The 27,031-nt window shown below is 41.4% G+C and overlaps 1 protein-coding gene and 1 long non-coding RNA gene across 3 annotated transcripts in view; one reads left to right on the forward strand and one right to left on the reverse strand.

The window, feature by feature from the left end:
* Positions 1-18,016, forward strand: part of LOC127612806 (uncharacterized) — a 122,788-nt gene extending 104,772 nt beyond the window's left edge. Inside the window, exon 2 of the long non-coding RNA XR_007965956.1 lies at positions 16,360-18,016. This is a non-coding gene — a long non-coding RNA (uncharacterized LOC127612806). The remainder of the gene's footprint in view (positions 1-16,359) is intronic.
* LOC127612769 (zeta-sarcoglycan) overlaps positions 1-27,031 on the reverse strand; it is a 201,749-nt gene that overhangs the window by 132,664 nt on the left and 42,054 nt on the right. The window lies entirely within an intron of this gene.

Raw genomic sequence — 27,031 nt, forward strand, 5'->3', positions numbered from 1 at the left:
GCTGTTTCCAATGGAGTCAACATTCAACACACTACCAGAAGATGTTAAAGCGAATGGCCAGTTAATGATCATTGTCTCATTAAAACAGCTGGATTGTTATTAATGTGGAGCTTTGCTTCAAGGAAAAAATAAATAGGTCCAGCTTTGTCCACGGAAACACTTACTCACTAATAGATTAGTCCTATTTTTTCATTTCAGGAACTCTGTTATCAAAGTCCTAATGGACCAAGCTACTTTATCTTGAATGAAGCAAAGAGTGATTTGACCAAAGCGGCTCAAAACAGAATCATTCTTGGAAAAATAGAATTCACATTTGTCAAAACGTCAATTTGACGATCGAGTGAATGATACCAGTCCACCTGTATGGAGATTGTAGAAGGTCAAATGCAAAGATTGCCAACTCGTGATGAACATTTAGTGTGAGTGGAGTATCCGAATGTGTTGGCATTAACGCGAGGGGTATTTGTGCACATTTGGTTCGGAACACACTTCAGCCATTTCAGGGCCTGTCTACCTGATCCATTCCTCTATTTCAGATAATTGGGCGCGCCTACAAATAAACTGCCATGTACAGAAGAGCACAGCTGAGCTGCAGAGGCCAGGATGACCTACTTCAACAGTACTTAGAAGAGGAGAGACATAAGAGAACACACTTCCCACACTCTGAAAGACAAGCAGCAGGAATGAAACTATGATACCTAAAATGGATCCCAGAGTTTGAGTCTTTGATAGAGTCAAAGGTAACCAGCCAAGAATTGCCTCTAGTGTTAGATGTTTGAGGACAGAGCATAGGAAAGGACACGGGCTAGAAAACGTCAAGGCCCAAGGTCAAAACGACCAATCAAAGGTCCAAATGAGGAAATGGTGAACCGCTGTACTGGAATATAGTCGCAATTTCTCTATTAGACACTGCACCTCAATAAATCACTGGGTGTGTCATCCACTTTACCAAATAAAATGCCCACCCCCGAGTATGCTAATTGGGTGACATTTCAACCAATCGGAACGTTCCAGTAAAGTAGGCGACATTAGTGATGTTGGCATTTCCACTGTGGATGAGTAGTCAAGATACCGATAGCTGGGTCTGTACTCTAAAGAGTGTGATATCAGAGCAGCCACGCAGCGTTTAACTTGCCAGTGATTTCAATAAAGATTAAAAAAAATTGCACAGTAAACTGTTGCTTTAATCTTTAAATCCCGTCCTTGTAACACACCACATGTTTTTAAAAGAAGGCATTACTTTCCCCAATCCCCAATTGTTAGTGTCCCCAAGCAAGGAAGAGCTGGTGACTGTCCGAATGAAAGCTTGGTCGTCTGAATCCTTGTTGGTTTTGTTGTGTTTTGCTGCTGGTTTTACTGGTGGCACTGTCAAGACCAGCATGAAACCACAACAAAACCAGCATACTGTATGCTGGCCAAAACTGTGTGTGTGTGTGTGTGTGTGTGTGTGTGTGTGTGTGTGTGTGTGTGTGTGTGTGTGTGTGTGTGTGTGTGTGTGTGTGTGTGTGTGTGTGTGTGCCACAGAATCCAAATAACTCAAAGGCTGGGGCACTTTATGTCAACCTACCACTGTTGTATGCTCTTACACCAATGCGGTTGCTGTTCAGGCAGGTGTGTCTATCATATGTGACGATGCAAAACTATGTAAGTAGGGAACAATTACCTCCTCCTCCAGTTGCACTTCTTCATTCATAGGATTAAAAAACAAACAAACAAACAAAACAAAACACAAGAATAGAAACTGCATCAACGGACCCCAATGCATCAAAGTCAACCCAGACAAGAATTTGTTGAAATTGACGAGTTGCTTTAGTTCAATTATAGTAACTTGAACTTTCTGCATGTTCCCAAGTAATATTTGAGGAACTTTCTGCATGTTCCCAATTAATATTTGAGGAAATATAGCATCGATAGTTTTTACCATGCCAAATATTGCAGGTGACACGAGAAAACCGACGCGGCCGAAAAATGACCAGCTGCACGATCGCCGTTGCGCTCCGCATTATCGAACCACGTCAAGGGGGGAAAAAGAATCGGAGCGATGAAGACGGTGATAACAAGGATGTGTATGCGCGTGTGCTTGTCCATGTCGTGTATGCGTGTACAGGTCATAGCTGCTTCGTCGAGGTCTGCTCATCATGAAGACAGTCCCGGCTTATCAGTCCATGGCTGAGAAGGAGGTGGTGGTGGTGGGGGCCCTAGACTCCATGCGTATTTCCATCCAGGGGAAAGGCCAGATAGCGTTGTTTGTTTTGGAGAGACGGCCGCCAACAATTCCAGACAGCCTTGAGTCCTTGGTCTGTATCTCCTCACAATCTTTCAGATCCGAAAATTCTTTCGCAGCGTGGATTCCAACGTCTCCATGGTATTTTCAATCGCGCGGAGTAGCTCCAAAACCGCAAAGTCGCAAAAGTCGCAACAATATTGCGGTTGAGCTCAGTCACCGCTTTAGTCTGAGTGTTGGACATTCGCGCCAAGCCATCCAGAGTGACCGGCAGCTTCTTCACTTCCAATAGAGCCGCTCCCGTCGGTTGAATTTTGCGATAGAACAGCAAGCTGCCATCACCAAACAGCAGCATAGCTGTTATCAAAAAGGCCAATAATGTAGATGTCTTCCACATCCTCCACGGACAGTACTGCCAGGCACACCGGTCTCCACTTTCTCCATGGATCCAGGGTGTATCCGGCAGCAAGTGTCCCCGGAGGGCAAGCAGGCTCCCCACTGCCCGCTCTTTCCGTCGAAATTTTTTTGTCGATTACATCGAGAGACCAGCCAACTAATTCCATGGTTAGTTCTTCGGATGAAAACACGGTAGGAGGCAAGGGAAAAAAAAAGTTGGACAAAGACAGCACAAAAGACTAAGTGGCGAGCAGGGAAAAAACGGTGGGAGGGCAGGGGAGCTGTGCAAAAAGCGTCCGCCTTTGTCGAGAGCCAAGCAGAAAGGATTCTGATTGTAATTTCCCCATTGCGGGACAAATAAAGGATATCTTAATCTTAATTTTTAGTACACATCCACTTGAAAAAAAAATCTAAACACAGATGATTCTATTGTGTGCAGCCAATTGACAAAATAAAATGTAATATATTCAACACAGCTTTTTATTTTTCAATGTCAACAGAGCGAAGTAAACATTCATTTTATGATATTACACTTTTTGGGATAACATCCAAATTGCTCAAATTTAGCAAATTGACACTCACAAGCCAACCTCACAAGCTATTATATTAGGGTATGTTATTATTCAGACCCTTTGTATTTTTTGCTCGCCTATTGGTCTTACAGCTCCAACTTTTCTCATCATTTCTCACATTTCACATCTCGTCACCGTCTTGTCTATCACTCTCCCCATTCTATCTGGTTGCCGTGTGCTCCGAGTTACCTGCTGTAAAGTACAGTAGATAAGCATCGGTATTTCAGTGGCAGGAGGAGAGGGAGAATAATACACAACACGCTGGAGTGAAGGTTTGAACTGCCTATGTTATCTGTGTTTGTCTTGAGTGTGTGAGTATATGTTAGTTTGTGTGTGTATGTGATTTACAGCCCCATCTCCTCTGTCTTTATCTGTATTCTTATCCAAGCCGCGGCAACATTTCCACGGAGCGTATAGACACGAATAGTACCCACACAATAGCACACCGGTGTGAAGAAGTGTGACATCAGAACAGAGTGGCTATAAGATGATGCAGTAAAGCACAACTGACATCACAGTTGCTCCTCTTTTTATTTCTTGCCAACTTTACTCTTTTATTGTACCCCTTTGTCCTTTCTCACCGTAGACAAGAAATCACGCTCCGTTCTTTAACTTTGAAAAACCTTTTGTAGTGAATTTTGTTTTTTGTTTTTTTGTTTTTTTTCTGTCCAGTCTATCGAACGGTAAATGTGAATGTGCAGACTTTGTGTGAGGTCATCATTGCTGGTGTCTTATCATACGTACCAGCCAGTAGAGGTCATGTTTTTCACCTTAGTTTGCCTGCACGTATTTTGTTATGCAGACACTCGATGCCTGCAGGACAAAAGAAAAGACCCATCCATCCATATTTCTTTTTCCGGGTTGTCTCGGTGAGAGTAGTGTACACAACGTGCTGGTCAGCAGCCAAACGCAGGACACATATAGACAAACAAGCACAATCATATCAATACAATTTGGAGTCTTTGTTCAACCCAACATACATTTTTGGGGGGAATGTGGCAAGAAGCCTGGAAAAACAAACAAACACACAAGCACGAGTACAAAATGCAATGCTATAATTCAAACCCCAAACACTGGAACTTTGAAGCTGACCCACTCAAAAAGGGAACCTTGTCACCTGCTATTTATTGGTCTAGTTGACACGGTAATCGGCATTTTTAGCCACACATTTCATAATCGTAAGCCTGTTTTTCTGCTCCGTTTATCTTCAGCAAACCGGCAGTGTACGACTGCGCTGTGTTTAAGAATATTGATAACGCACGGCAGGATTTCTTGTGTTGGTCTTGTTTAATGGTCTCAATCACAAAGCATGGCGAAAACAGCACAAAACGGTGTGCTCCTAACATATTATATGGCACAGCAATGGATTAAATATACTTCAACTTGCAAATGAAAACAAAAGTTTCTCCATATATTTATAGAACGGTGCCATTAGGAAGAGGCATTTGCACCGTTGTGGGCGCAAACACCGTTGTCTTGCTTAGCAGCAAATGGAAGTGGCTCCTCTCATCGCCTTTAAAGTCAACATGGAATAGGCACACAGTTTTTGCCATGGAGAAAGCAGAAAAAGATTTATTGGAATCCATGCAGAAGAATAAAGCGTGCAAATTACGTTTATAAGGAACTGCAACCACACCTACAAGGGTGGATGATGGAAAATTGGCCACAGCGATCATTAGATCACTGCTGTGACGTGTGCAATTGGAGGCATATTTTCCATTCGTGCTTAAGTCAATTCCTTGCGCACCTTTCTTTCGCGTTATCTACTTCCGCCATTCTCCTATCTAGGCTTCTGACCCACCAGGCGTAATCTGGAAATATGTGGGAATTTGTGATGTTCCTGATCTAGCTTATGATTTTGCTGGTTGTTCAGTGCTGTTGTTGTTTTTTTTAAATATTATTAATCAAATTTATTTTTGGTGACTTGATGTGAGCACGTGTGCCCACGTGCTTGAATGTGGGTGCACATGACTGCGTGTATGACTGTGTACGCTTGTGCACATGTGGGTCTGCATGAGAAAAGCATGTGCACTTGTTTGGCAAATCACTCCATAAAACTGACTTGTGTTGAGTCATCCGTGCCTGGCCGCTTTTCTGTATACTCACATTGTAAGAATTCATGTTTTCGCACTTTCTCATGCTACCATGTGAGTTTGACTGCAGAGCCACACACGCGCACGCACACATTCATTCAAACACAAGCACATGCAGCGACACAGTATTGGGGAGCTTCTTATTTTGTGATAAAAGGCAAGCCAGAGGCAGCCCAGTAATTGAAGTTCAGTGCATGAGGCGCTTAGAAGCGCCATGCATATCAAGGGTCGTAAGAAAAAAGTTATTATTCACCTCAAAGATGCATGAATATGCACTCAAACTGGAGCAGATATATTGATTCCCATAACAAACCCGCCAAATCCACAATCTCGAGCTTTGGACTTTTCCAGCTGAACCAAATTGGAAAGATGATGAAAATCAGCACATGGTACTGTTGCATAAGCAAATAATCCTTGAAATTGTTGACTTTCACACTCTATATCCTGCTGTTCCACTGAATAGATGAGAGCCTTCTGTCTGTCTTGCTCTCCGGATGTATGAAAGACGTTGGCATGAAAGAATTCACAATGTGTTCAGATTCCACTTTGGAGCACAAGCAAGAACTGGCGCTCACTCAGAGCCTCTTGTAATTCATAAATGTTCTCAAGCACATGACTGTGGAACGGGAGCACAAAGGTGCAGATTTTAACTGTGGCTTTTTGCAACACTTGAGGGGGCTTTTGGAGCAAATTTTAGGATTTACCTCAAACAGGACAACATAGCCACATCGTGACCCTTTACGGCACAGTGTCCTTAATGTTTTAACGCTTCTCGCTGAAACGTTTTAAAATTGTTTTAATCATTTGCTTTCATTTTGTTCTTTGCCGCTCATTCAAAATATGCCCTGACATGAAAGTGTCATGTTCTGTCTTGATTGGGTTCCAGCTCCTGCTGGAGTGAAGGGCGTTTCCCTCCAGCATGTGCACCTGTGCCTCGTGTCCCCGTCAAGCCTCGCCTTGGATTTATGCCAAAAACGAATGTTCTTCCTGAACATCTCACATATGATACATTCATTGACTTTCCGTTCGTGAACTGCTTTTGTATTTAAATGTAGTGGATATGAGATACATATGAGGGGTCATTTCCAGTCCAAGCAAACTGCTGCTAATACAGACGGTAATTATCTTGTTACATTTGCAGTAGGTGTGTATATTGTCATCATGAATCAGAAGCAGATGCATAAGGGTCAAGCGCCGTAATTGTACAACCCATGTCAAATAAGTGGAGTGATGATTTACTGTAGCAATGCGGACCCCTCAGAGATGTTCTAATATCACATTTTCACCGATGCGCTTGTGTGATTTTGCACTACCCAATGTCCATTAATTCAGGAAGGACACCAACCTATATCAGTAGGACTTCAAGACTATATAATTGTGAGTGTGTGTCCAAGTACGGGTGAGCGAGCATTACAAATAATGAACGGATCCCTGGTTGGGATTTATTGAAAATATGGGTGCATGTCCAGTAAACATAAAGGATAACGTTTGCTTAAAATGGCAGCTTTAAAATTATATGGATGGTACACTGGCTTTGTCATGATTCGGTTTGGGACCAACAGGTGGCACTGTAAGGCTCCCCTCCTGCAGCTGCACACCTGTTGGTCGTTAGGTAATTAGTTGTATAAAAGGACTGCCGCCCGGACACTCATTGTCGGGTCATTGTTTGTGTGTTGCTGTTTGCTTGTTGCTGTCATGTTTTTGTTCCTGTTAAGTTCATTTATTTATTTTGCCACAGCCATGGTTTTCATTTGTTACTTTGGAATCTTTTTGTTTTCATGACTTCGTTTGTTCTGGATTTATTTTCTGTGTTTTAATGCAACTCCTCAAGTTCACCCTGCTCCTCTGTCTTGCCTGCTTTTTGGGGTGCACCACCACCTCGAAACGTGACAGGCTTGTTATGTGGAAAGTATCTTTTCAATTGTTGCCATGGCAACCCTACACCACACACTGTATTTGCTTCTAAGAATCAGATACGGACATTCCATCAGTACTGCCGAAAGGTCCTCAATCCGCAACTGAAGAATGCTCCTTTTACTGGCGATTGACAAAAGATTGGAATATTAAAAAAAAAAAAAAAGACTGACGGAAGTGGGTTTTCGTCTGCCAGTGTAATCGGCAAAAACAAGTTTCCACGGACCTCTCCAATACGCCATGCCACTGGCTTGCATCAGTCAGTTGGAATAAGGTTGAGCAGAGCCGCAACCCTAATATGAAAACCCGGTACATGAAATAGATCACTGTCTTTTTGTATCCGTATCATAACGTACTGTAAGCAGTCGTTATCGGGTTAACAAATGTTTTGTAACTGCTATATTTTTGTATTGAATATTTTTTATCTACGGGTGTTGCACAGTGGAGGCATCTTTCCACACTGGGAAAAAATGTATTCTAACCATACCTCACAGAAGTAACATACCTGGAAGGGATTTCCACATCGATATACAATAAAATGGAGATTGTGATGGGTGCTGAAAATTTGACTGCTAAGATAGTGAGCAATTGCATTGGGCTTGAAATGATGGTATATAAAGACAGGAGGTTATGAAGGGAAAAGAAATGAGTTAGAAATGAAATCAGTCGTTTGAATTTTGGAGGGATGACTGTATGATTAGATGATGTCTCATGTGGGCAGACAAAATAGAAGAATGAGAGTGATGTCTCTGGAAAAAAGACCCAGCTGGATCGAAATGTAAATAATTGTAAATATGAGAATAATGCCTTGCAAGGAGCTGTTGTTTTCCAAAAGTCGCAGTGCTGACTTTATTTGCTCAACATTTGTAGTCAGGCATACCCATGAGAATTCTGATAATGACATTTGTGTTTGCCTCCCCAATTATTGTGTCACTCTCTGCTTTTGACCGGATTAATGCATATGCACCTGCATCATATTCTAAAACTCAAAATGTGAATGGATACTGTATCTTTATCACATTACACATAATTGTGGTTAGTCGAGCCTGATCATTTCCCAATGTGTGTTTATTCACATGACAAGCACGATAAAATATTTATGATATGATTATTGTCTTGTATTGTTGTACAGACAAGCGAATGTTTTGTAGGATATAATTAATATCAATAACCAAGGGATGAAATGAGATCCAATCAAAGTGTTGCATCAACATTTGGTCTTTTACAGCCATAATTACAAATGCATGACCATAGACCACCACAATGTACCTCACTGCCCATCATCGACATTTATGAATTAACCACGTTCTTCAGGAGGCTACCATACTGACATCGTTGGAACTTCGAGATCCAGCTTTCAAAATTTGAGGGTAATTTAAATGAGAGTCTTCTGACTGCAAGTGGCGATATGGAAGCTGGGTCAGAGATTGTTAAAATGATGATGGTCAAAGTAAATTAAATGGTGTGCTAAAATGTAAGGTCACCTTTGAACATACCTTTTAAAGATGTAAAGCGCATAATGAGAAAAGCACTGTGTGTGTATGCCTTGACATCTATCACAGCGTCAAGGGCCTCGGCACTGATGCCGATCTTCACTCTTTTAGGAATTGAGGGGAGGGTCACTCTTCCTTCACCTTTTCGCTTTCATCTTGACCCCATCACGCCATCCTCTAGGGGAGGGCACAAAGAAAAGGGGAACGGGCAGCAAGGACCGACTTTTTATTCATCCATCGCTTCACTTGTTCCTCTCCACCTTCTCATTGCCTCGTTCCTCTGCATTTTTCAAGGCCTCAGCAGTCCTTTCTGACCTACAAACTTTGCTTCACTTTTCTCCAACATATTTGTTCTCACTCTAGCCGATCCTATTCGGCCTCGTTGAAAAATGGTGATGTAGGGCAGCATGCGCCTTTGTATGATATTTCGCATGTCCTTCCAGTACTTGCAAGAGTGACACCCACAGTCCAAATGCATAGAAACGTAAAGTGGAATCTTTGAAAACATCATTTGTCCATAATACACAAAGGAAAAATAGAATAATCTGTTCCAGAGTCAAATTGTTTTCCTCGCCAAAGTTGATTTACTTCGCAGGAAATATTTTAAGGTACAGTTGAACATCATTAACTGTTGTATGAGTTTAAAAATAAGTGAATGTTTTACAACAAACTGAGACTCGAATAATGCCTTGACTGGTTGTTTGTTATCTCTGTTCAGGAATTAGAAGATGGATGGGCAGATCACGTCAGTGAAAAGAAAGAATGGCATGTCACCTATTTTTGTCTCTTCCTTTGGCCATAAGCATCAGGAAGCGCGGGCATCGGGCTATTTCTTGTTCCATTTGTCGTCAGGCTATAATTTGAAGAAGAGCAACTCTCCTCCCCTTTCTCTCACCGTCCATCCTTTGGAACGGACTAAATCTGACAGTTTTCAGTTCCCATGAGTTGAAATTTCCATCATAATGACCTCAGGGATGATTAACACTAAAGTCTGGGATTGATTTCCTTTTCGGCTTTGCTCCACACAGACACTCATGTATTTGACTGAGAGTTTATGTACGACAAGTGCTTTTTTTTTGGCCCCCTTTCTACTTTGGCTGCCACTCAAGAAGGGTACTTCATAAACTCAAAGTTGCCTTTCATCCCCTGGAAATCTCATCGAAAGCTTTCATGGACTCCCGCTCTTGCAATTTAAGGGTGGCTCTTTCTTGCTTAGACTGACTGCAAGATTCTATTTTCACTCATAGTTCTCACTCAAACCATTATCACTGCTTCTAACCATTAACACAACGAACTAACGCGACCCAAAAAAAGCAAAAGCCATTACAGGCTTGTCTCATTTCTTAATTTTGTTGGTGTTTAGCTTTGAGTTAGCATCATGTTTTTGGCTACAATACAGGAACACACTGGATCGACTGAGTTTGCTCTTTTCCAACTCATCTCAAGTCAGGTCGAGGCAAAATGATGCTACTGTTAGATGTAAGATACCTATTATCGCATGGTTTGTAAGATAAAACCACAATGTATCCCACTGGACGGCCGATGTTATTTTTTGTTTTGTTTTGTGATTTCAGTACTGTATGTGTATAAAAGTAGAGCCCAGCTGCTCTTCCTAATGTATAAGTTGTTACATTACAGCTTTATCATATTGAGCATAGTGTGACGCGTTGTTGATTAGTTATGGGAAAATGAAGTTTCAATAGGCTTCACGAACCAGTATTTACTTAGGGTGAAAACCAGCAGAGAAATGCACCAAGTTAGCAACCAGTGCCGAACATGGGGCCACCATCGCCCTTGTGCTGTCCTGTGCACCAACTTGCAGTGCACTAACTTGCAGTGGTCACCATAAAACAAAAGTGCAGGGTGAAAAGAGTTTAACAGTGAGGGTTCAGTTGCCACTTCGAGTCAATGTATAAAAAGGTTGTATTTATATGTGCCCATTGATTGACCCAGTAGAGTACCATCAGACATAGATACAGAGCATCAACAATATTTAGTTTATACAGCTAACTGCCAGTTTCAGACCAAGGCTCCATGAGTGAAATTAGTCACTACTGTTTGAGGGAGAGCTGACAGATTAATTCGGGGGGCAACCCATGCAAGTGCAATCATCTCAGAAAAACTTAGGGTGACTTTATGAATTTAAATCCGTTTTCTGTTAATTAATAATAAATAAATAAATAAAAACAATGTTCTGTTTTATTATGCTCGGAAGACAGATTTATTATTTTCTCTAGAAACATATTTATTTTTTGCTGAGAGTCTGCCCTGTCAAAGCTGCCACAGTTCTGCAAAGATTCATTCTCTACTGCCACCCATGTTGATGTGGTGTATTTGTGCTCACTGCAGCTGTGGCTGACAGCTGATATCCTCTCACATTTGAAATGTGATACCAAATCATGCATAATCATGGAATGCCACTGGAAAGTGTCAAAACACCAACATGTGCGAGAAGATGGCCATGTCAACAAGATATTGCCTGCACTAACTACGCTGTCAGTGATGAATGATGAAAAAGCCAATCCTATTCAGCCCTTAAGTATAAAATGACTGCTTTTCCCCGCTCTGATGTCTCACCAAGGTATAAGGCATCTGTCTGCATATCTGGAGTCTGGGATGGAGCTTTGCACAGCGAAGCCAAAGGCCGTGATGTAAATTCATTATCATCTGTCTTAAAGATGAGAAGCCAATCTGTCTGAGAGGCGTCTGGAAGGCTTCGTAATGCCGGCATGGCAGAATGAGCAGGAGTGAAATGCCAACACAGTCCCCTGAGAGTGCTCTATGTGTGCATGTCTTTTGGTGTGAATGAAGTACGGGACAGAGGAGTGTTTATTGTCCATGTGTGTAAGATGGCTTTAATGCACTCATTGCATCACTTGAAAATCAATGGCATTAGTTAATACCGAGTAAGCAATGGCTTAGGTACTGTTCTTGTACGTCATCTTAATCCATATGTGGCTTTATTTTCTTCCAATGGGAAAATGTTTGCAAGTGCATTCATCTGTAACCTTTTGGGAGCACCAGGATCATTCGTGAGGAACATTTCTGACCCAATTGGAGCAGCGATTAAATAGCAAGCAGTCACAAGGTATTTGCACAAGCACAGTTAAGTGCTTGCCTGACTAAAGAGATGGTGACAAGATGAAACACCGAGGGGAATTAAAAGTGATAAAAATGCCAAGAATATATAAACCTGTACAGTATTACATTAACGGAATGCAAGTACAAATAGATTGCAAATCTATCTAGGTGTGACTGTCATGCAAGGGACTGGGGAGCCATCTTGAGCATCAGTCATAGAAACTTACGAAGCTCAGAGCTCAGAAATTGGTCAGGAGATCAGATTCTCAAGCAGAGCCGCCCCTTCTTACATTCAGATCACGCACTGGGTGTAGGGCCCTAACATCCATGGGGCCCCCCGATCTTCCATTTAGCGTAGGGTGGTGCATTGCGACAGGCGACATCTGAGCATTCTGAGGGAATGCTCTGACATGTGCTTCACATGTTGTCTAAGTTTTTGCTCTTGCTCATATTCATTTATTTAATTACTTACTTACCCACCCATCCATTCATTTTCTGATCTGCTTTATTCTCACATGGGTCATGGGATATGCTGGAGCCTATCCCGGCTGTCTTCGGGCAAAACTCAGGGGACATCCGGAACTGGTTGCCAGCCAATCGCAGGACACAAAGAGACAAACAACCATCCGCGCTCACACTCACAACGAGGGACCATTCCAAGTGTTCAATCAGTCTGCCATGCATATTTTTGGAATGTGGTAGGACACCAGAGTACCCGGAGAAAGCCCACGCAAGCATGGGGAGAACATGCAAACTCTACACAGGGGGGCCGAAGCCGGAATCGAACCCTGCACCTTTGCACTGTGAGGTGGACGCGCTAACCACTGGCTACCGGGCCACCGTCTTTTCAACAATAGGGTATACTGTAGGTTCAGAGAAATTTTATTAACTGGATTTTGTGGGCTTAATGAAAGCAAGTCCTGTTCCTGATGCATATTCAGTAATGTGATTTACAAAAGGCACAGTATTGTATGTATTGGCAGAACATACACCTTTATCCAGCTGTAAGTGTGTTTTTCAAGTGCTGCTTAAGCCACTCATTTGCATCAACTCTGCTGAGCTTGTTTGGTTGAATGACAACTTTGCAAGTTACCCATTAGTTTTTCAAGCGGCCAGCAAAAAGACAAGGAGGCTGAGTGAGAGTCTGCAGGAAAGTTGACTGGCTGGCACAATAACATTCACCGGGGACAAAGGAGTAGAGACACGGAGGGAGACTGAGGCGAGTAAATAATGATGGGAATGGTACCATGTAGGATTGACACGGTACTGAAGGAGGAGAAGAATATCGGCTATGACAGTGATGGGTCGGGTGAAAAAAGAGTGAACAACAGAGGAAGGGCTTTGTCACTTAAATAGTCTGTATTTTTCAGGGGAAGCCATATCTTCCTGACAACTCACAGAGTGATTGACTATGCGTCTTTCTCATCCTGGGGAAAGCTCTCTGTGTATACACCATTTAGTCAATGTCTTCATGTGTGTCCTGGTCAGTCTTCACCACACGCCTCCAGTTTGACTCCCACATTTGAAGAGCGAATCTTCGCAATGTTTTCTCAGAGTTCTGTCATTGCTTCTAAGCTAATGACATTGCAACATGATTGAACAAAATGTGATATATATATAATATATATATATATATAATATATATATATAAATTTTCCCCTTCAACAACAATACATTTGGCCAGTGGTTCGCACAGCAAGAAGCTTTGGAGTTCATCTGGGGGGTTGTTGGCATATTTTTTTCCCACTTGCATTTGGCCGGCGATGCAATTTAAAGTGTGACGTTGGTAAGTATTGTTACATCATGATGAATGTAAAGATTCTATGAGTTGCTTTACTTCTGGGTATTATGACCAGTATGATTTTTACATTCTCGGCAATAGACAAGGTGGTGTTTAAAAAATATGTATTAGTGCTTTTTTTTCCAACAATTTAAAAGTGTGTGTGTTAATAAAATGTCTGTGAAATACATTGATCAAAAAATACTGTACCATGGGTCAAAAATTACAGCCTACTTTTTACTATCCTTGCACAGACCTCAACCAGTTTTATGGGACCAATGAGAGAACGGCTCTGCATTAGCACGGTGAGCAGGAGCAGTCCTTTTTTTGAGCCTCGCATATAAATCTTGCTTTGGAAGAAAGAAATACACTCTAGTGTTGAAGAGTGCAAACCACACCCAAGCCTTTATAAAGACAATAAAAGCAGTGTTCAGACTTTCACTGTTCCAAGCAGCACTTCATCACTTGTCATTTGGTGCGCAGATTTGTGTAAGTCATATATGCAGCGGAAACATCAACCAACACAAACACCATCACCTACCAAAAGAAAATGATAACATATATCAGTCATTTAGAGTTTCATCATGTCCATCACCCTAACCCTTCTGTTATGATGAATCCATTCATTTCCAATACCACTTTGCTAGGGTCGTGTTGGAAGTGGAGTCCACACTGGCTGACTTTGTGCTGGATTTATAGATGGGCACAAAAAGAAGAAAAAAAAACATTCACACCCACTTTTACACATATTAACAATTTAGAGTCTTCAATGCATGCCCGTTTGTGGTATTTGGGATGAAAGGGGACCCGGAGACAACACACACGAGCATAGGTGGAGCTTGTAAATTAGACATCGAAAGCAGAGGCCAAGATTCAAACAGCTAATTTTACATCTCTGAACCAACGAGGTTATCGTGCTAACTCGCACTGAATTGGGAATAAGGCCTTCTGGAAGCACACTGCAGAACATTAAGTTGTAGATGCTCACTGGAAATCCTGGAAAACATTTTATCTCTAAACAGAAGCATAATTTTGAGGCCATTTGAAGAGTAGCTGCAAATTGCCTATTGCAGCATATCATATTTTAGCTTTTCAGCTCATGTTAAATGGGCATCGTACTACATATGTGTTCAAATGCTGGTAATGAGGAACAATTTACAAATCTCACTTTCACTTTCGGGTGTCCACGTTATTATTAAGGTTACTCTGCTGTTTCGTCGCGGTACCTCCCAAAGTTAGGAGGGATACCCTCGGTCAGTTATCTCAATTTTCACAGAATTTTAACATCTCGTTTGTCTCGATGTTCAGTGAAAGAAGTTCTGGCAACACTGCTGATAACACACTGATACACACAGTATTACACACTCCCTCGACCTTACCTAATGTTAGGTGTGTTTAGAAGGAGGGAATGCACACTCTGGATCCTTTCACCTTAAGGCGGAGAGGACACACTTGTTTACCACTCCGCTTAGCTCTCTCGCATGCTGACCTACACACATCAACCCACGCGCACACACGCACACAGGTAGACTCGAGGCACAAAATCTAGGGAGAGGAGAGCAGAGGGGGAGACCCGGTAATGTTGGGTTTCTTTGCAGGGAAGATGAAAGAGGGAAGATCAAACACTCACTGCTACGTGATACAGGAAATGTCATCCCTCCCCTGACACAGACACAGAAACAAGAAAGCAAGTCCCGACACACATTTAAATTCGGCATGCTTAAAAACAAAAATGTCCGTATACTGTTAACGTGTGTGTGTGTGTGTGTGTGTGTGTCCATAAAATGGCATCCATGTTATCCTCTGAGTAATTAATCACAAAGCAAGTCAGAATAACTTAAAAGCACAGCCATCATTCTTTAATGTCCCAATAGGGACACAAACAGGAACCAAGAAAAAAAAAGGGGGGGGGGCAGTGATATTTAAATGATTCTTCAATTACACTTGGCCTTATCACACCAAAATAAATTTGATTTACCGCAACCTTTCTAGTGATAAACATCAGCTGTTGATGTCTATTGGCGATAAGATCTTAACTTTCACTTCATCACTTTCCACAAACATGCGGGACAAAACAGCATTTTTATTTTCGTTTGCATTAGAAAAAGGATATATTGTGATGATATTTCAAAATGTTTGACGTGGGGATAGATTTTATCATGTTGAACTTAATTCATGAATAATTGGTGCAAATCTCAAAATGTTCTACGAGCCCAGTTCCAATGCAGATAGAATGTTGAATGAAATGTCACTTGGAATAAAAAAGAATACAATAATTTGCAAATTCCTTTTCAACAGATATTCAAATGAATACACGGCAACAACAACATTTTTTTTCATGATTTTAGTCAGTGGTTTAAAAAGGTTAAATTTCCCCACAAAAAAGTAACTCTGTAAGTGGGATCGTTCTGCCATTTTAACGCCAGTGATCTCACTGTCTTCGAAACATGCAGTATGCACCGAAAACTGACTGTATTGACCTTTGATTCTGGCAGGACCCATCTGGTGACATAGCTGCTGAGGTGCCTGTTTCTAACTGGGCTATCTAAACTTCTCACCTTCAGTTTATCACATCAGCTAAAACCAATCCAGTGCAGGTCTAAATACGATAAACTGAATACAATATACTCAAAAGCCTCAAGTCAATGTTATATTATGAGCGTAGGTGTACTTTTAAGAGAGCTGTTGACTGCATGTTCCTTCAGATTAATATTACAATGAATTATGTTCATTTGCATACTATCTCTGTGTTATCTTTGGCATTCGACTCAGCATGACTTAGATTTGTTCTTGATTTTACTGTTAGGTGCTTTCTACCGCCTTTATTACCGATTTGTCTTACTGTTTATTGTGCATGTTAAATTGCTCCATGTACAGCACTTTGTATGCAGCGATGGCTGTTTGAAAGTGCTCTATTAATACTGTTGACTTGACTTTACTTGTTGACTTATCTATAGAGAGAGGTACACTCAGCTAAGAGGACTCAAGTTCTAGTTTTGCCATTTCTTATTACAAAGTACAATGTGTCTTGCTGTACCATCATTACATCACAGCTGTGATGTAATGCAACTCCCACCAGCCATCAATCACTTCTAATTGTGAGCGGGGTGGGGGTTGAAGCAAATGGTTTATAGCACCCTATTATTAATTTTTGAGGGTGGTAGGTAAAAGGATTGCGTTGGTTGAAAAAAAATACAGAGACGTTGCTGCATAATGAAGTAGATTAAATTCAATGTTAAGAGGAAAAAAATGAGGAGTTGGCCTTGTGGCAAAGACTTAGGGTGAGGAGAAAAAAACAGAGGAATTGGAGGATGGAGGGCATTTGTGAAAATGGTCAGAGGTGAGTGTGATGTTAAAATAGAGGAATGGAACAGAGTGTCTTGGGATCTGCCACTGAGGGAATAAAGAAATCAATGACTGAGAGGTCCAGCGACAATTGGGAGGTTACAGAGGAGAAAAAGGAAGCCAGACAACATGGCTGCCTCGCAGTGGAAATGTACCGATGTTGGATAATTGGATAAAAGAGACTGGTGTTTTGGACTATAAAGGGCCGCAAATGGTGTTTATGTGGAGGACAGGAGCAACCACTGTAGGAAGAAGTGGAGCAATAAGCTGTAAAGCCTCACCTGTCAAAAATAATGGGGGGTGGAGAAGCTGCAAGCCAGCAACAATAGAATGGAAAGAGAGATAGAGGGCACAAAGCGAGGTTAAGAGTGAAGCTGAGCTGAGGAGGCATCATGGAAGAAAAATGTCAGCCCGAGAGGAGAAAACAATGACTAAAAAAGGAACCAGAAGATACAGGGGGAAAAAAGAAAATTTTTAACAGGATAAGACAATTTCATTTCCAGTTTCGCATTGAGCAGTGTGACGCCTGGATGGAATTCACCATAAGTGCGTGGTGCCCTCACACTTGAAATCCCAGGCTACCTGAGAAGGCGGATTATCATGATCATCATTAATAAGCAAAATGCCAGCAACCCTAAGCTTGTCTGTATCTAATAAATCCTCCCTGATCCACACTGGAGTGTAATTAATACAGATGGTGGAGGGTGGGGTGGTGGTAGAAGGTTAGCTTCAGCTGGGCATGAGTTAATAAGGAGGGAGTGTCGAGCTATGAAAACAGACTAACGAGTCTCATCTCTCTCTCGCTTTTCAAGTAGAGACCAAAATGTTATCAAAACACTGAGCAAATGATTTAATACCTAACAATTTATGGATTACAATACACCAACATGGGCTGACCAGCGGTCAGTCTGACTTGAGCGGTCAAAACAGTCAAGAGGGCAATTACATATCATTTGTATTGTACAGTTAATTTCATCAGCCTTCTTTTTAAGGTGTTAAGAAAAAGTATTGATGATTTTTGGGGTGGCCAGCAGCCTTTGATCTCACAGAATATATCAAGCTGTGCATTTACCAGCAAGTGAATCCCATCTCCACATTCAGAACCAAAAAAAGAAAAACTGAAGTAAGATGACCATTTTTCAGTTACTTGAGGATCATGAATGTGATGTCTACATAAATCACACATATCAAAACAAATGGAAGAACCTATCTTGGTCTCAAAAATGTAATTGTCTTTATTCACTCAAGTGCTTTGGAGGAAAACTTTGTTATTCCTTTAATCATCAATAGTTGATTTGTATCTTCAACTATAATGAAACGTTCTACCCTACAACCTCCCTTCTCACTCTGCCCACCTTCACCTTTTTTAACTAACCTTGCGGCCCACGTCAAATGTCATTTTGAGTATTTTATTTTTTTTTTTTTTGGGGGGGGGGGGGGGGTCACGTCATGGGCCATTGAAAAATGGATGGCAAATGCCCTCCACCCCCACACCATAGTTTGGACACCACTGATGAAAACCCTCACAAAAAAAAACAAACAAACAAAAAAAACTGGAAACAAGTGTTTCAGTCCATGCAAGTGCAAATGCAAGTGTCTCACACGTCAATGGTAACGGCAGAACATAGTGCCATTGTCGTATTTGTACATTTTACGCTGTTTGGGTTCAGATAACGTGCTGATTTACGAAACTCAGAATGGCCACCGACAACCTTTTGGCTTGGCACAAATGTGATAGTTTTCGGCTCTTTTTGTAGGTCGATGAATGTTTTGACAGTGCTGATGTCTGCATTTGAAGTTTTAAAAACGCAAATGACAAAAAATGTCTCACCAGATTCATCACACAATACACACTGCCATCACCGATGATACTAAAGTGAAACTCACGAAGAATCCCGAGCCTCACCGCATCCACAAAGTTTGCCGGCCTCGTACACATCACCCAAGTGTTCCATCTCATTCACTTGTGGTGTTTCTATCGACAGCATCCCCGCAGCTCACCATCTCAATGATTCATGCCTGGCTCACTGTGCTCCCAGGCAGCATGGCTACACTCATCCTTCAGTATGGCTGCCAGAATCGGGAAAAACAGGTTGAGCGACACACTCAGTCCATAAACTCTGGCAGCGTGGACTGTAACTTTTCTCCCAAACATCTGAGTGGGAGGAGGCAGATTGTTGAAATTGGCTACCCCAAAATGTTGCCCGCTCCAAAGCCAGGGCGTAGAAAACAAAGCAACACAGGTTGGAAATTTTTCCTCTTGGCAGTCACGATGAGGAATTGACTCCGTTTGGAGTATTCATGTGCATATGTTTCGGGAGCTTGGTTTGGGTGCTTTAGTCTGCGTTAGAATAATAAGCATAATTTGTGTTATTTCCATGTTATTGAAAGCAGTCCTGCTGTATCATCTGATCAAAGGGGGAAAGTGGCAGTTTGTTGGATAGATTGCCGACTGCTTTGTGTGCACTGTTGGTAAGTGGTAGAAAATGGACTGAAAACATGACAGAAATACAGTTGTTGGTAAAAAAAAAAAAAAAAAAAAAAAAGGGACAACTTTAACCTTCTAATTTAGACCATTTTTCAATCTGTGCAATCATCTGCTGTGGTGCTTGGTAAAATGCTGTCTGTCGCTGACCACCAGCCAAATGGCAAATAATTCTGAATAATTGAATACCCCATCTAGTGGTCTTTGGCTCACAAATATCACCTTTGAGGGGAGATTGAAATAGGAGGATTGTAAAAATGATGCTTGTTTGTTTGCAAGGTTATGCATTGTTTTTTGGTTTGTTTTTAACAAGCAGGGATGCCAATGCAATGCAAGGAGCCAATACTGTTAACTCTGCTGAAATCATGGGAAAATATTGACACATTAAGTATGTGAGGGGCCTTTAGCAAATGCACTGTTTGACTTTTCCAATGAAAGAGAGATTAAAAGGATTGAAATTAATCAGATGATTCGGAATTCAATCCAGCGCAATTGATCTTGACTTTGTCGTTTTGACATTTTGTCTTTAGTTGTTCTGGGAGGAAGGATGTTCACTTGCTAGGCACCAAACAATGAAACACTGGAAGATTTTGGTTTCAAAAGACGAAATACTTTCAGGTGTCAAACAGTAGATGTAAAATCGAAGAAATTGTTCCTGATTTATTTTTTTTAATGTATCAAATGAATCACAGGGCCATGTTACAATGATACTTTCTGGCATGTAAAATGTAGCATAAAAGATGTCATGATGCCAGTTGTCTGATTCAAGTTGAAATGATTTCTTACACAATCAAAATAATCAAGTGCGGTCCTCTGACAAGGTTGAACGGAGAAAAAGTGTAAACACACCATGGCGTGCTGAAACAACCTTGTGTCAAGCAGCAGTTTCTGCAATCAGTTGCGTGTGCTCTGAATGAGGCAGGACAGGTCACACACGGATGCAAAATACAGGATGCTTCCGAAAATGGGCGAAATCATTGGGTGGCACATCTGCAGGCTATCCACAGTTTCACTGAAATTGCATTGCAATCAACAAACACATCAACAACCCACCCCCCTCAAACACATCACCAAAAACTCTTGCCTTTGTGTTAGGCCAGGCAATCCTGCCTTTATTACGAAGGTACAATTGAAGCAAGAGAAGGTGGATTTAGTAATGTAACATGGCAGAAGTCCCCAGTCATACTGTACTTCCATCTTGTTACGTGCAGTATTAAACATGTCAGCCCATGGATCCAATTTTTTTTTTTCTGCCCACTCGAAGTCACTTTGGGGTCACATAAGACTATTTGCTTCTTTATCACTAGTGAGAGTAGACTTGGTCCCTTTACTCCCTGCACAATTTCGAATACACCTGCAGCCATCTGTGGGCCTGTGTGTATGAGAGCACGCACTCACACTTTGGGACATGCACACAATTCAGTAAACCCACCAGTCTGACTGGGAGCCATGATTAGAATGTTCTTCATGTTCAACTTAGGCCGTGGTTAACATTCAGCGGGTTCTCTCTTTCCTCCACTGCCCCCCATGTGACCCGCACCACAACCACACCTACACACTCAAACATCTGTCAAAAAACATGAGGTGTGTCAAATTCTTCATCTGCATGTAAAATTGGGGAGGGGGGAACAACCTACAAAAATGTCATACTTCTTGTCAACTGAGCTGTGCGGCGATAAGTATTTGTTCCTTTCCAGAACAGTGAAAGATTCAAAACAATGGAGACTTGGCCCGTGTGTATGTATGAAATGGTAAAGCCATCTCTCTACGAACAAATTGGAAATAAAAGATTGTTTTAGTTGGAATCTAATGGCTTTTGCACTGTACAGCTGATCCCGCAATGGTAAACGCAATCCTTTCAGCGACGCAGTGCTGCCTCTGGTTTGTAGTTTAAGTTATACTTAACTTGAATTTTCAATTTATCTACATATCCATCCATCCAGCCATGCATCCATTCATTTATCGTCAATCTCTCAAAATAAGAAAACATCTTTACGTGCTTGTGAAAGGACTGAAATATGATTTCTGGTATATGACTTTTTAGTGGACAGATTTTCTCAAAATAGTTTGGGTGAATTCTTCAAACTTTAGGTTTGGCAGGTGCTATTTTTCTTGTTGATATGAATGAATTTGGATGTTGGGGAATGTTTTACTGCAATTAAAAACAGCATCTCGACAATGGTTTGAGGTCTTGTTGACCATTCAGAATGACATGGAATATGAATGTATGATTCAGCAGCAGAACATCATTAACTAGACGGCTAGATACTACATTTGTGATTCAGTGTTTCAGCTGAATTAAATAACACTTAATGACTTTGTCAACAATTACCATTATAATGAAAATGAATGCTAAGGTCAATATAATTTGTTTGTTACCATTTGATGGTATTTATTTGAGAAAGAAAAAAAATGGAGAGACACCATTCACAGATCTGTCAAGGGAGGGCCCCATCTTTTTATCTCGCTTTCTTCTCTTTGGGAGGGGTTAAGGTCAGCACAATCAGCATTTTGAGCAGCTACACAGAATGCAGCCGATTGCATGAGCAGGCAACTTTGCTTATCTGGTCAGCATTCAATGGTACAAACAGTTACTTACATTTTAGCACTGTTAGATGTCCAATTTAGGAGCGTTTGTCATGGAAACAATTAGCTGACCAAAGTGATAGAATTTTAGATGCATCCTATGCAATGCTTTTGTGGCTGTGTAGGAAAAAAACAAACAAAAAAAAAAAAACACTGCACCCAAGTCACACATCACAGGTGAAAAAAAAACGGTACAATGGCATTGCTGTCTGTGGGATGGAAAGTTATACAACACTGTTTTACTTTCATTTATTTTGCTGTGTGTCAGGTGTTCGGCACCCTGGTGTGACAGAGTAGCAGTATGCCCGTTCTCAACGCCGATGATTCGGACAGGGTTGTGCTGGCCTGAAATACTGAGACGGAATGATGCACACCTCCGTAAACTTACCAATCATATGTAATATTATGCTCTATTATGTTAAGAGTGAAATTGTCCTGATAATAGGTTTCGCATCAGGTTGGGCCGACAATTTTTAATATGAAAGGTGTTATTTATGACCATGCTTTTTTTGTGCGTGGGGAAATCAGACATACAATAGTCTTTTTCTTTTTTCTTTTTTAGCTTGGGAATTCAGCCATCCATCAGTCTATTAAGTGAGCTGTATGGACAATTTAGAGTTTTCCATTAACCTACAGTGCATACTTTTGAAATGTGCATAGAAACCGGAGAACCCGGAGAAGACCCACACTGGAGAAGATGCAAACTCCACACAGGAAGGCCAGACCCGGATTTGAACCCTGCACCTCTGCAGTGTTAACCAGACGACCACTGTGTCCCTCCGGTTTTCCATTAGATGTAATTTATGGTATGCAACCCTCTCTATAATGTATAGTTGTAGATGTCCGCAACATATCCCACCAGCTTGAATTGCCCACTAGTCAAATTGGATGAACACAAAACGTACATTTTTGTCACCCAATGAGTTCAAGTAATTACGGTACACAAAATTGAGATGTTTATCATCATAGAAGCCAGGAACACAACAGGCAGTCACAGTTTAGTAAAAGTGTGTGACACCAAACGGCTCGTTGAGCACTTCTACAATTATTCAAAACATTAAAAATCTCATCATGTTATGTCATTATATTCACATTGTTCATTTATAGTTCCCGACATTGCCGTTCTTTTTTTTTTTTTTTTTGCCTTTGCAATGAGCATTATACTCACATCATGAAACACCACTTTAATTGGCCAAATTAGAAATTGTCAGATATATCGAAGTAGGAGTCATTTGGCAAATGGAACCAATCTGTCACTGAACTCATTGGATTGCATGTCTATTAACTGATTTCTATCTCCTTTCATTTAATGCTTCTTCTTCTTCTTTCCATAACCCCCTCCGTCCCCTTCACACGGGATTTTAACCATGCCTGAGTCATGCCAACAAAGCCTCGAAATACCTGTCATCTAACATTGCATTCTTCCCACGCGCGCATGCATTTATATATTGCCGCTTCTGTTTATCCGAGTCATAGGTTTAATTCCATCAGCTTTTGGTCTCGGTTTGAACTTAAGTCACATCTGTTTTTTAAGAAGTTCAGCAAAGAGGTGGAATAAGATGCTTTTAGAAAGATTACGTTGAGAATAGAGGGGGCTGCTCGGTGAGCCAAAAGTAATTACACAGGCTATTTTTTTTGGTAGTCATTACAGATCCCGTTTACCTGCTGGCTCCAAGAAAACCTCCAGAAAATGAGGAGCACAATCATTTGTGAAACAGCAGTGTGTGTCATTTTAGTCATCTTGTTTATGCTGTTTCATGCAACACATTCCAGCCTTCCGTCAGTGTATATATTTGATGGCTTAATTTTCCACGCTGGTGAGTTCAGTGTGAACATAGTTCTTTGTCGTTTGCACCCTTCTTCTTCTTAAAGCAAAACCTTTCATAGTTCATCAGAGCTTAACTATATATTGGATACTGCAAGCTCAAAAAGATAGAAGTTTAACAAATGGCTGGCATTTTCAATAGACTGTACATGCAGAGGTGGCTTTGCGTCGGTACTCATGGAATGGCCATTAGTCCCTCACTGATGGAGGGCTGTTAAAATGAGTTCCTCCTGGTACCCAGCCGATTCCAATTATCAGCCCATAATCAAGCGGTGAAAAAGCCTGAAAACGATCCTGAGTTTGAACACCACATGACATGCATGACCACACAAACGGTTTAAATCATGGATTAATGCCTTGGCGAGGCATCTAAGAACACATCTTTCTACCACACTGACTGACATACTGTTAAACACAAGTGCCGATGTCAAAACCACATAAGGACCCGGAGGTACCTCGCAGCATGTTAATGTGCTTTTGCTTTTTTCAGCTGTTTGCACAACACACATCAACGTTGATCTCAGTGTGCTGCCAGTAGTTAAGCAAAAATGATTGATTTCAATGTTTGAGCACCACATGACCTAAATCTTTATTCAACATTTCTATCATAGAAAGGTTCTTACTGCTGCTTGCTGTTGAAGGTGCCCTGACTATTGTCCTGAGTTTTTATGGTGTAATAAACCTAATTCTACTTTCCGATTGTTTTTTTTTTCTCTCCACTTGCCACATTTTTAGTTAACTAAATTTTGTTGACAAGATACATGTATTTGGGGGGAATGGGAACGAGTGGTAAGTTTCAATGAACAAAATGGCCAGGAATGCACGAGTTCCTTCATGTTCTAATCAAGCTACCATATTTTCCGCACTGTAAGGCACAACAAAAAACCCTTACATTTCTCAAAAGCTGACAGTGTGCCCTACAATCCGATGTGCCTAGTATAAAGAGACTGTAGCTAGCTTTATATTCCCCATTGAATTGTTTCCCTTATAATCCGAAGCGCCTTATAGTGCAGAAAATACGGTGCTCTTAATTTGAAAATATAAATGTACCGGTACACTTACTGTCAAAAATGTCCAACATGAACCGATAAAGGCCGCCTATAATCACCTCAAAATAAATCCGACTCAATGTTTTGCTTTCCTTTTAATTGTATGCCAATTTACCTCTTTAACTTCAGCAACTATGGATCACAGTAAGTTTCATTGGTCCGGGTTCACTTGGACAATCTCATTGTGTACCCTGAGCTTTTAATCGTCAGTGACTGATAGGTCGTGTTGGCAGAAGACCTCACTGTAACTTTGCTCCTTCCATGCTTCCATGTTGCAGATGATTAGTGCTGGCCATGCTTGTTATGAGCTGTGTTGGCTGGTTATCTGGACTCCAACAGAGAGACATCTGGAGCTGGGTCAATGGGGCTAACATGGCAGTTTGGATCAGAACCTGATTAGCCATTGCCCGTGTTCTGTTTAAAAATGCAAAAAGATGTGAAGAGATTGCCCTTTACTACTTCCACCATCACCGTCAACACCCTTAACATGTGAGCATAAGGTGGATGCCCGAGGTCGGTGTTCCATACTCATTAGAATGTTCATAACATTACACCAGTCAAGTCAAAGTGGCCCTTGTCAAACATTTGTTTGACCCCCTCCCCCCAATTTTGTACATGCAGAGCTCTCCCCAAATTCCGATGTTAAAAAGCATCAGTGCTACCTAAATCTTTGTCATTTACTCTTGGCCACAAAAACTCAATGTAACATCCCAAAACACACTCTGAAGTCCCTGTTGATGACACAGGTGCTCCTTGATGTGTAGCCTATTTAATTAATTAGTTTGAAATTACAGTCGGACAGCTATCCATGCAGGTGTGAAATCCTCACCTGTTTTAACTCTGCCAAAATCACAGCTTGTTTTAATTGCTGCTTGTTACTTGGAGCAGTGATTCACCAGATCATCTCCACCTACAGCACGGGAGTGGAATTGTATTGTATTTGTCATTTGCCTCCTTTCAGTTGTCGCTCTACTCAGTTCAATTTCTGCTGGACATGCAAAAAATATATCCATCATAATAATAACCACAAAAGCCACAAGATGCCGTTAGTTTTTAATAGGGTTCAATTTTCCTGACAATTTTGGTTGGATTATTATTTGTTGATATTACTGTGGTCCACTAAGGTCTCCCTTACGTCTTGCCTCGCATCATTCACGGCAGTTGTTTGAAGTTGTGTGACTTTAGAAATCTTCAATTGCAAAACCAGTGTTACTCAACTTCAAACGCTTTAGTGTACTTGACAATTTGACATGACAAGACCTATGGTTCTTACCAATTTAGCCACTTGTGATTTCCTGAATTTGTGACACTAGACAGAAAAGTAGCCACTGAGAACTCCACATCTCCCTCAGCAAGGGCTTTCCAAGTGCCTTGCATTCGGCAACCTCAGGTTACAGAAGGGGAGGGAGAAGATAGTGAAGACTTCAGGGAGAGGAGTAAGGTGGACCATGAGGAGGGAGATGAGATGAGAGCAAAGAGAAGAGGGGGATTAAAGAGCTTAGAGGTCTTAAAACTGGAGTCTGAGGAGGAGAGGCCATGCCAATAAGTGTGGGGTGAACGAATGAAAAGTAGCCAGGAAGAGAGATGGAGAGAGAGAGAGAGAGAGAGAGAAAGAGAGAGATAGAGGAAGGGGTAGGCGTGTGTTGAGGAATCCATTATGGCATCCCGTAAGCTTACTCTCCTCGATCCTGCCGCCTGGACTCAATACCATGTCCCCTGACACACACAAGCACACACGCACTCACACAAAGCAAGTCCCACCACATTTTGTAACTTTCCCTGGGGATTCACCAGACCAATTCTCTCTATTGATTTTGATGGAGACCTGAGAAGCTGATGTGAAAGACTCACTTTAGACTAAGTGCACCTTAGCTTCAACACACAGAGCCATGCAGAGCTATGCTGACTGTCTCTCCTGCACATTGTCCACTTTTGCCTCCCACCAGTACAGTATTAGAGTACAAGTGGAACCTCGCCGTGGCTGTGTTAAGTGAAGTCAGTGCTATTTAAATAGGTCGATATGGCATTTAATGGCGGGAGGTGTAGGTTAGACATGAGTAGGTAAACAGATGCCAGTTGATCCAACCGACACATTCTGCACACAAAACTATTTGCACCTTTTTAAATGGCACATTTAGGGGCAATGTGAGAATTTTGATGGAAATGCTTAAAAGCTGTTTGGGGAATA

The sequence above is a fragment of the Hippocampus zosterae genome, chromosome 13 (genome assembly GCF_025434085.1).
Source record: "Hippocampus zosterae strain Florida chromosome 13, ASM2543408v3, whole genome shotgun sequence".
NCBI classification, from domain to species: Eukaryota; Metazoa; Chordata; class Actinopteri; order Syngnathiformes; family Syngnathidae; genus Hippocampus; species Hippocampus zosterae.